The 11,520-nt window shown below is 43.9% G+C and overlaps 1 pseudogene; it reads left to right on the top strand.

Annotated features, from left to right (window-relative positions):
* Positions 1-847: 847 nt before the first annotated feature.
* LOC103648767 (uncharacterized) lies at positions 848-1,418 on the top strand (annotated as a pseudogene).
* The last annotated feature ends 10,102 nt before the right edge of the window (positions 1,419-11,520 follow it).

Raw genomic sequence — 11,520 nt, 5'->3', positions numbered from 1 at the left:
ATACGAATCGTAAACCACTAATCTCCAAATCGAAATCACCATGCATTTACTTCCCAAACCATGAACGCATACATGTTTATCCTACGAACCGAGTATTTCAATAATCATCCTAAAACAACTAACTCCATTACACAACTTGTACCACAAACCTACTTGTCCTACTTAAAGTGTCTACTCGAAATCGTGAGCACAATCATACACTATATGCGAAGCATAATTTAACGAACGCATAATACGCATCGTCACGACTCGGCTTATAAATATAGAGAAAGCGACGACTACTTTGGCATGTCACCACCTCTCTATATAAGCCAAAATAATTTCTACCTACAACGACCAAACATTCATGTCGAGCACACTTTATTTTACCATGTCTCGCATACAACCATATGGTGGCGTGCACTCGAGACACTTCAATCAATGTGGCGCGACCACTAATATGTGAACTCCGATACTCATGTCTTAATAACACATCCTCCACGCAAACTAGCATTTTCTAAACTACTCGTCACATTAACAAATATATCCCCTATATAATCACGAATTCCATCACATTTCATAAAACAATTACACTTTTTATATAAACACATATCGATGCATTTCCCAAAACATAATCCGCACTTTGTGACTTAGTTTTTCGCATCAAACAACGCATCGCACATCTTTCTTATCAAAATATAAAAACGTCCGAGTTCTTTTCTACTTTAGTTTCTTCTCTACACGCGTCCATTCATACAATTATATTTTCACGCACATATTCACATGCAGGCACATCATCGACCCAACACATAAATAAAATAAATCGTGAATCATTCAAGGCAAACAACCTGGTCGACTCGCGTCGCGCATGCATGCCATTAGTTTGGGCTCTCTGCCGACGAGCGATGCGCGAGGCGTGACGTCGACAAGGGCTGCGATTAAACGACATACACAATCATTACACAATTTATTTGTTCAGTCATTTTATAAATTCAAGGAACATGGGACAGCGAGGAGCTCACCTCGGGTTTCGACGACGACGCGCAGACGCTGCGCAGATCGACGACGTGAGGCCCGTTCTGGCGAGTGCGACGCAGCGAAGGGCGTCGTTGCTGCTACTGCTGCTCGAGCGGGGACGCAGACTGGCGGAGGAGCACGTGAGGAGGAGCTCGGCGTGTGCTCCAGCCCGGTGCCGAGGGATGGCAGTGGCCAGACTTGCCGGGGAAGAAGGTCGGCGCAGGGAGAACTTGGACTACAGGAACAGCAGGGGGAGGAGGTCGATGGCTACTGGCTGAGGGAGACGGTGGGGAAAAAAGGAGCCTGCGCTAGTGCCCACAGGTCCAAGGGGAGGCAGGGATGCTCGGTCCTGGGCTTGCTGTGCGCAGGTTAGGGGAAGGAACAGAGAAGGGAGGCGCCATGGGAGTCCTGGGTGTTGGTGATTTGCTGCTGTTGTGAGGGGTACCGGGAGGGAGAAGCCCGAGCTCGTAGGGGGAAACGCAGCAGGGGCGCGTGCCGGCCATGGGGGATTCCTCGCGCGCGCTGGACCAGAGGAGTGCCCGCGCCGTGGGAGGCGCTATGGACGAGTAGGAGCAGAGGGGCTCGTGGCTTGTCCTGGGCGCCTGCACTTGGAGATTTTCTGCTGGCGAGGTGCGCTAGGAAGAAGGAGCGGCTGGAGCTTGGGGCACCGACCATGGAGAGAAGGGGAGGAGACGCAATGGATGGGGGAGAAGGACATCGCGCCATGGATCTGATGGGGAAGGGGTGCCTATGATACGATGATGTTATCTCGATGATGATCCTATAACACTTAAGGGGACTCATGCTGTTTCCTGAGTACCTCTCTGTAAGGACTTTTTCGTGGAGTGACCACCCAGAATAACAGTGCAATCATGAGGGTGGAATGGGACGCCCTTAGCTGATTAATTAGAGGAACCTAAGGTGTAGTTGGCTTCGCCGTAGGGTCGTCAATGGGGTCCGGGCATAGTACTTGCTCTGCTGAGGCTAGTTGTAGAGGTTCTTTGATTTGATTTTTTAGTCACCCTTTCTTTGGGGAGAGGTACTATGTTTATCAAACTAGAGAAACCTAACGGGCGACTATGATCTCTGGGAAATCTTTGTAAAGGCTACATAGTGAGACCCTACTAGGTCACCTTGGTAGTGATCTGTCACACCAGGGTTTCAAGGGACAAAGCCGGGTGCATCTCATACATGCGCCAAAGAAGACAACATATATAATAACAGAGTGTATAGAGATAAATGTCACAATATAATCAGAGTATTTATTACATAGCGGAAGTCTTACAAAATAAAAGATAAATATAACAGGATCTAAAATCCATCCTTGGCGCTAGAAGTCAACTGGGAGACGCCACCTAGATCGAATCGAATCTTCGTTGTGGCTCCTCTTGAACCACATGTTCTTCTCCTGTGGGGGTGTGAGACAGCAAGGGTGAGCACACACACGATCATAGCTCAACAAGTTGTGGGGAATAATGTGGCATGAACTCACCAAAGGTGGGAGTTCATGTGAAGTGTAAGGCTGATCAACAAAATAAAGGTTGAAGCTAAGCATTGCTTTTATAAGTTGGTCAAAGTTTTATTAGCAGTTACTAGGTGTAAGTAAATACCAAACCATAATAAATAAGTAAAAGTAATAACAAAATAATCCCAATGCAATGAAATGACAAATTGAGTTTAGGTTCCATAAATTAATCATGTGAGGGTCCGAGCTGTGGCGGAACCGCCTGAATTATTCCAACTTAAGTGCATGAGTCTCACCTTAGAGGCTAGACCACACTTAAATAGGAATAAAACGCCAGACCCTCGGATCTAGTCCGACGAGGCCACTAACAGGATCAAGTACTACGTACTCACTCGAAGGTGAGGCACAGAGCAAATACAATAAAGCATAAAACCATTCATTAAGGAGTATTTAATTTATTACAACATCATCGGAGTTTATCAAAAGTAGTGATCATTATTCGGAATGCAGCGGAATATAACTAACGGTAAATAAACGGAGGGATGGGGAAGCATGCCCCATCACTCCTCATGCTCCTCCTCGGCCGAGGTAGGGTCCCACTCAACTGTCCAACCCGGTGGCAAGATGGACGGCCAAGTCACTCCAGCAACCATGTCCTCCAGAGAACCTGTAAAAAATTATGCCACAAGAAAGACTGAGTATACTAATACTCATCTAGACTTACCCGGTGTGAGGAGTCTACTCCTCTACCTCTAGACATGCAGCTTTTTGGCTGAGGGCTTTGGTTTGCCAAAAGCACTAGCTGAGTCTAAAATCAAGTTTTGGCTTTTCAAGTTTTAGTGTGACTCTCCTAAGACTAAATGTTTACCTAGCTAATCATACATGGTAGCAATCATTTTAGCAATCAACATCTTTTGCCAAATCAACGCATTTCCACTTGTTACTCAATGTAGCAGCATGGATCAAGCAGTCTCATTAGCTGCGAGAAGCAGACGATTCGAATCGAGTTTTTATCCTTGCAAGGTAAACCTAAACACACGACATGGCGAGGCACTCCGTCCCCATACACATCAACCGTCCCCATCGATTCCCCGTCAATAGATCAGGGCTCACCGCCTTGGCGTACAATGCCTCACTGACCCCGACTGCCGTCGTGCAGTGACCGCACTTGTACCCACCATAACCGGAATGGGAGACCACGTCTCAGGTCGCATGAGGGATAAAGTCTATTGCTAGGTTCACTCAGGTACAAGGCTTACCGATTTACCATATTTCTCGGCATGTGCTTATTACGTTCAAACGCTTGACACACGGTACCACACCTTAATCCTTATTCCAATTTCCGTCTCGTAGGCAACGCATCCCCATGGATCGTTATCCACAGACCATCATAATTATGATATAAAAATGGATACAGCCAATTCCTGACCTCGCGCGAGTGCTAGAAAAATCACTCGACTTCTATCGAGATCCCTAATTAGTAAAGCAGCTACTCGACTTAGCATACTAGTATCCATCTCAAAGGGATCCTGAGTTCATGCATCTATGCTTTCAGTCAACTCCTACACTTAAGTGCACAGTACAAGCCTACAAACAATAAGTGCAGTAAAATAGCATAATATAATTGGTTATGCATAAAATCGGGGCTTGCCTTCCAAAGCTAGGGCAGGCAGATCCTCGATGGCAGGCTCTGGTGCTGGCTCCTGGCTACCTCCTGAGCAACTCCTTGCTTCGAAATGAGGATGTATTCCCCGTCAGCGAGATTACAGTCTATCGAATGCAATGTATAAGATGTATGCATATTAATGATATGGCATTTTGGAAATACTAATTATAGTGAAACAGTATTAAAATAGTGGTATACTAGGGTTTTCTTTTGTTATCCTTAAGGGTTTCATACTTCCATTTTTAGGGTTTTGAATGAACTTACAATCTTTAATCACATCTTTAGGTTTCATGGAATCCTTAGAAGGTTCTAGTTGTGTCACACCCGGGCTTTAAAGAAACAAAGCCAGGTGCATCTCATACATGCGCCAAGAAGACAACATATACAATAACAGAGTGTATAGAGATAAATGTCACAATAATCAGAGTATTTATTACATAGCGGAAGACTTATTACAAAATAAAAATAATGAGTATAAAACGAACTAAGGATCGTCGGCGCAGATGTCAACTGAGAAACGCCACCTAGATCAGATCATACTCCTCGCCTTGTGGCTCCTCCTGAACCACCTGCTCCTGTGGGGGGGTGTGAGACAGCAAGGGTGAGCTCACATACGTTCATCGCTCAACAAGTTGTGGAGAATAATGTGGCATGAACTCACCAAAGGTGGGAGTTCATGTAGTGTAAGGCTGATCAATGAAATAATGGCTGAAGCTAAGCATTGCTTTTAAGTTGGTCAAAATTTTATTAGCAATTACTAAGTACAAGTAAATACCAACCCTTAGAAATAATAAATAAAAGTAATAATGAAATAATCCCAGATGCAATGAAATGACAGATTGAGTTTAAGTTCCATAATTTAATCATGTGAGTGTCCGAGCCGCTCTTGACCGTGAGCACGGCTAGTATACCAGTTTTACACTCTGCAGAGGTTGCGCATCTTTACCCACAAGTCGTGTTACCCATTTGCCACGGAGTTGATCAGACTCCATACACCTCTACCTAGGAAGCGAGGCAGGGTACCACTATGAGGCCTTTACAAAGTTCCACTAGCTTCAGACTACCCGCTACAGTTTATAGGAAGTTCCAATGCAGGGTTCCTGACTGACTGCCATCGCAGCAAAATCAACCAGGGACCTCCCTACACTGACCACTCCCCTACTGCCCTTGCCCCTTTCGGGTAAGGTAGCCCTCCACTAGCTTTCCTAGTTAATCAGCCAAGGGCGTCCCATTAAACCCTTGTGGTAGCACTGTTTTCCCGGGTGGTTCTCCATGTTCCCATTAACATAATGATCTTATCATGAATAATAATAATAAACAGATAATAAAAAGAATAACAATGAGTGATGAATATCTTTATACCCAAAGCCATATAAAGCAATAGCATGTACTACCCAAAAATTTAGTAGTAAAACCAGTGGTGAAACAAGGTATAAAGATAGTCAAAATCTAGGGCATCCTATTGGGTCCCAGCAAAATTATCCTATGCAGATCATTATGAATAATAAGAACATGAATGGGTAAAAGAAGTGATCAAGGGCACAACTTGCCTTCAATGAGCTCCTGCTCAGCTACTTCTACTTGATGAACCTCAGATTCCACCGTGGCTTGCTCGTCTACTCGCATCAACACAATACATACATAGTATAGCCAAAATTAACATTACACCAAACATGTAAATAATTTGCACAGTAATAATCTAGACACTAAACTGAGATCATAGGCACTGGAATTATTAATTTTGGAGTTACAGATTTTAAGATATGAATTTCTGAAGCTTTTATGTATTTACTACAAGATTAAGTACTAGATAAATTTAAATGAGTCTTTCATGCCAAAACAGAGGCACTAATGGTTAGACAATAATATTATGCAAATTTAGAAACTGGAATGGACCAATTTGGAGTTCATATGCATTTTCTACAATTTAAACAAATTTCTGCAATTAAATTTGTACTAAAAACTATTTTCTAAATAGTCTTCCTGGTTTTATCAACTATTAGGACTGCGCACAGATTTCTGGGAAGTGCAGGGACTAAACTATAAAGATCTCCGAGACTCAGACTACTGGCGCAAGGACGGCGAGTTGATTTCTTTTAACCACAGGGTCTCTTTAGAAAAAGGTGCAGGCCGAAGGGGTATCGCAGGTTATGGACCGTCCGATCCGACGCAACGGCTCAGATTAGATCGGGCCTTAATGTGAAGCGGTACACACCACGTCCCTTGGATCGGGGATCTACGGTTCGCACCCCTCGCTACACTCTAACCGCCAGATAGCCATCTGATGGCACAGCGATGCTTTCGCCCAAATCGAATCTCGGACGTCCATCGGAATCCGACGGCCACGCGAAGTCTACCCCTATTCCAACCAGAGACGACGGCGCCGCCTAGCTCTCACGGTGGAGCACGCCGGCGAGACATCCAATTGGCCGTTCCCGAGCGCCAAACCTAAATTGGACCGAGCTACGCGTAAAGGATGACTTGGCGAGCAGGGTGTATGGGTCCATACCGAGTATCGCGCCGTGAAGCGCCCTGGCCATGGAGAGTTGCGGCCACGAGCAGATGCTCCACGACGGTGAGCAATCGTCGACCACCCGATGTCGATACTGCTCGACAATGCGACTCACCAGAACGATGACGGGTCTATGGCTTTCTCCCCTGGTCGACTACTGGTGAAGATGAGTCAGCACGGTTGACCTCAAACGGCGGTGGCGGCACGCCCAGGTTTCGCTTCCTCTCTACTGGCGAACTCGACAGGGTCTCACAGCTGGGTGCGAGGCAATACGACCATGGGTAAGTCCTTTTTATCCCCAGGTGACCGGGTCTAGGACGAGCGGGAGGTCGCCCACGAACCCAACAATAGCGGCGGCGGACACGGGTTGAGCTCGGGGTTCTGTTGCGCTTACGGACCGATTCCTACGCCGAAGTGGGGGAACGAGCTGCGCAAGAGCAGGCGCAGTTGCTGTAGATCCCGATTATGGCGGAAGTCATTGTGGCAATAGCGAGAATCGCGGTGATTTGAAGCAGCGGCGAGCCGGTGGATGTGCAGTTCGGTGCTCGCGTTCTTGTTTGAAGCGGAGATAGGAGATGGGCATGATAGGTGGGTCCGGTGTTGCAGTGACGCGAGGAACGCGGGTAATCCGTTTGTGGAGCTGACGTGCGGGGCCCATAGCCAGTGAGTGCGTGCGCAGTGAAAAGAGCCTGGGCCGCGCGGGGGTAATTCCTTAGTGGGCCAAATTCATAGCAGGGAGCCCAATGCGCCATTTTATTCTTTTCTATTTTATTTTTCCTATTCCTTTACTTATTTTCTTCAAATTCAAATTAAATTCCAATTTCAAACTCGAATTTGTGGCGAATCTCCACTCAGATTATTTTGTGCATTTTAAAAGTACCCATATATATTTATATACATTTTCCGTATATTTTATATCTTTTTTTTCCTTTTTCCTCAAATCTTCTTCTCGCTATATTTTATTTTTATTCATATTATTATTGTTTTTAATGCACAAACAAAAGTTCCAAAATGATGCAATGGTTTATTTGTGTCGTAGTGAAGTTTTACTCATTTTTAAACATGACCCGTCACATGTGATGACAAATGGAGATGCACATACATTCAAAGGAGACAATTCCTCCTTCTATTCTCCCTTACAATTTGAGTATTACAAATCCTACCCCCCTTAAAAATAATCTCGTCCTCGAGATTTAGGAAGGACTATGGAAAAGATGGGGAAAATCTATGCGAAGCTCTTCTTCTCTCTCCCAAGTTGCTTCATCTTCGCCATGGTGACTCCATTGCACTTTGCACATCTTAATAACTTTATTTCTTGTAACTCGAGTCAAAGTATCAAGAATCTTGATAGGATACTCCGTATAAGCCAAATTTCCCTGAACTCTGAGCTCTTCCATTGGTAACTGTTTCTCAGGGACGCGGAGATACTTCTTAAGTTGAGACACATGGAATGCACATAAGATAGATTATCAGGTAGCTTGAGTTGATAGGCCATCTCTCCAACTTGCCTAAAAATTCAGAATGTTCCAATAAAGCGAGGGGACAATTTGCCCTTGACTTTGAATCTCCTCATTCCACGAAGTGGTGACATCTTGAGGTACACATGATCACCTTCCTCAAACTCCAGTGGTCTTCTTCCATTATCAGCGTAGCTCTTTTGCCTGGTCTGAGCTACCCTCAGGTTCTCCCTGATTATACGGACTTGTTCTTCTGCCTCTTGAATAAGTTCAGGTCCAAAGAACTGTCTTTCTCTAGTCTGATCCAATGTAGAGAAATCCTGCATTTTCTGCCATATAGAGTCTCAAACAGTGACATCTTCAGACAGGCCTGGTAACTATTATTATATGAGAACTCAGCATAAGGTAGACTCTTCTCCCAACTGCCACCATGCTTGAGAGCACAAGCTCATAACATATCTTCCAGCACTTGATTAGTCCTCTCTGTCTGTCCATCAGTCTGGGGATGGTAGGCTGAGCTAAAATTCAACTTTGTATCCATGCTCTCATGTAATTTCTTCCAAAATCGAGAAGTAAACTGCGATCCTCGATCAGACACGATCTTTTTAGGCACACCATGTAGACAAACTATCCGAGTCATATACAATTCTGCTAGCTTGGCTCCCGTGTAATTAGTCCTCACAGGTATGAAATGAGCCACTTTTGTCAATCTGTCTACAATCACCCAAATAGAGTCATACCCAGTAGGGGTGCGGGGTAGTCCAACAATAAAATCCATACCAATTTCTTCCCGTTTCCATCTGGAATCTTAAGCGGGTGCAATAGTCCAGCTGGTCTTTGATGTTCGGCCTTGACTCTTTGACATATATCACACTTAGCCACGTGTGCAGCAACATCTCTTTTCAGTCCATACCACCAATACTTTTGCTTCAAATCTTGATACATCTTAGTGCTACCAGGGTGGATAGAATAATCAGAATCATGGGCTTCCTTCAATATAGTCTCACGGAGGCTATCAATCTCTGGAACACATATTCGATCTTTGAACCATATAGTACCTTGCTCATCCTCCATGAATTTCGGAACTCGACCTTCCGTAATCAGATCTTTAATCTCTTGAATCTTAGCATCACCAACCTGACCTTTACGAATCTCTTGCTCCAAGGTAGGTTCCAACTCAATGGTAACTCCTTCAGTATGAGTAACAATTCCCAAATTGAGTCTCTCAAAGTCTTTTGCTAATTCATTGGGCAGTTGGACAACGAAAGCGGAGTGAACATGTTCTTTCCGACTCAAGGCATCTGCAACCAAATTCGCCTTGCCCGGGTGATAGTGAATCTCCAAATCATAATCCTTAATAAGCTCCAACCAACAGCGTTGCCTAAGGTTGAGATCCTTCTGAGTGAATATATACTTCAAATTCTTATGATCCGTGCATACTTGACACTTGGTTCCCTAATATAATGTCTCCAAATCTTAAGCACATGCACAACGGCTACCAGTTCTAAGTCATGAGTGGGGTAGTTCAATTCTTGTTTCTGCAACTGTCGAAACGCGTAGGCAATCACGTGTCCTTCTTGCATGAGCACACATCCTAAGCCTTGGCCACATGCATCACAATAAATATCAAATCCTTTCTGTAGATCTGGCATAATCAATACTGGTGGAGACATCAACCCCTTCTTTAATTGTTCAAAGCTGTCTTGACATTTATCATCCCACTTAAATTCTTTTCCTTTCTCCAGAAGCGATGTCATAGGCTTGGCAATCTTAGAGAATCCTTCAATAAATCTCCGATAATATCCTGTGAGTCCCAAGAAACTCTGAATCTCAGTAACTGTAGTGGGTACTCTCCACTCCATTATCTCCTTCACTTTAGCAGGATCCACTGCTATTCCTCCATTAGAAATAATATGACCAAGGAATGGCACCTTGTCAATCCAAAACTCGCACTTGCTGAACTTAGCATAGAGTTGATTATCTCGTAACTTCTGTAGCACCAACCTTAGATGTTGTTCATGATCACTTTCATTCTTAGAATAGATAAGAATATCGTCGATGAACACCACGACGAACCTGTCCAAATACTCCATAAACACTTTGTTCATCAAATTCATGAAATAAGCCAGTGCATTGGTCAATCCAAATGACATAACAGTGAACTCATATAACCCATATTGAGTTGAGAAAGCCGTCTTGGGAATATCCGATGGTCTAATCTTCATCTGATGGTATCCCGATCGGAGATCAATCTTCGAGAATACCCTGGCACCTCTCATTTGATCAAACAAATCCTCAATGCGGGGTAATGGATACTTGTTCTTCACAGTAACATCATTAAGGGATCTATAATCCACGCACATCCCTTGTGATCCATCTTTCTTCTGTACGAATTGAACTGGCGCTCCCCAAGTAAGGAACTCGGACGAATGTACCCAGCCTCTTGTAACTCCGTTAGCTGCTTCTTAAGTTTCTTTAATTCTTCTACATACATCATGTATGGTCGTTTATATATAGGGGCAGTTCTAGGTAGAAGATTAATTACAAACTCAACTTCCCTATCTGGTGGCATCCCTGGCAACTCCTCTAGAAAGACATCCGGAAAATCCTTAACCACACGGATGTTGTCACCAACAAACTTCCCATCAACTAAGAATGTCGCTAGTCTGATGGTGGTAGTTACTGCAACTTCAACTTCAAATCTTTCTCCTTTGGAACTGGTGAGTTCTACGGTTCCCTTAGCACAGTGTATATACTGCCTCTACCTTTCTTAACCATGACATACCAAGGATCAAGTCTATACTGCTCTCTTCTAACAGTATAGGGGTAGCCCATCTGGGTTAGATACATATGGTAAGAAAATAGTAGCCAAGGCAGTAATTACAATCATGTTTCTTTGGGGGATTTATTAGCTAAGTAGATTAGTGTGTCACCTACTAAAGCTAATTCAATACCTTATAGTGGTACATGCTAAGATGTCCATCTATACTATTTCAATCAATCAAAGAAGCAAATCAGGCATTTTTCATCAGAACAATCAACCAACATTTTTTTTAAAATAGAGAAAATAGTTTTTTTTGTCTTAGGCCTCCTATCTCTTAAAAATGTCACAGGGGTAGGGATTCCAAGGTGTGAAATCCGACTTGTCTTAGAATAGAGAAGATAAGAATGATCAGAGTAGAACAGTAGAAGATGAGACAGGATCAAGATAAGTATAGAGAGAATCAGAGTAAGGTAAGTTTAGAAGGATTCAGAATAAGATAAGTAGGTAAGGGTTTTATCCATTTCTATCTAGGTTTCGTCCTACAGTCAACATTTCCTCTGATACCACTTCTGTCACACCCGGGCTTTAAAGAAACAAGGCCAGGTGCATCTCATACATGCGCCAAGAAGACAACATATACAATAACAGAGTGTATAGAGA

The sequence above is a fragment of the Zea mays genome, chromosome 2 (assembly GCF_902167145.1).
Source record: "Zea mays cultivar B73 chromosome 2, Zm-B73-REFERENCE-NAM-5.0, whole genome shotgun sequence".
Taxonomy (NCBI): domain Eukaryota; kingdom Viridiplantae; phylum Streptophyta; class Magnoliopsida; order Poales; family Poaceae; genus Zea; species Zea mays.
This window is presented reverse-complemented; position numbering and strand designations above follow the sequence as displayed.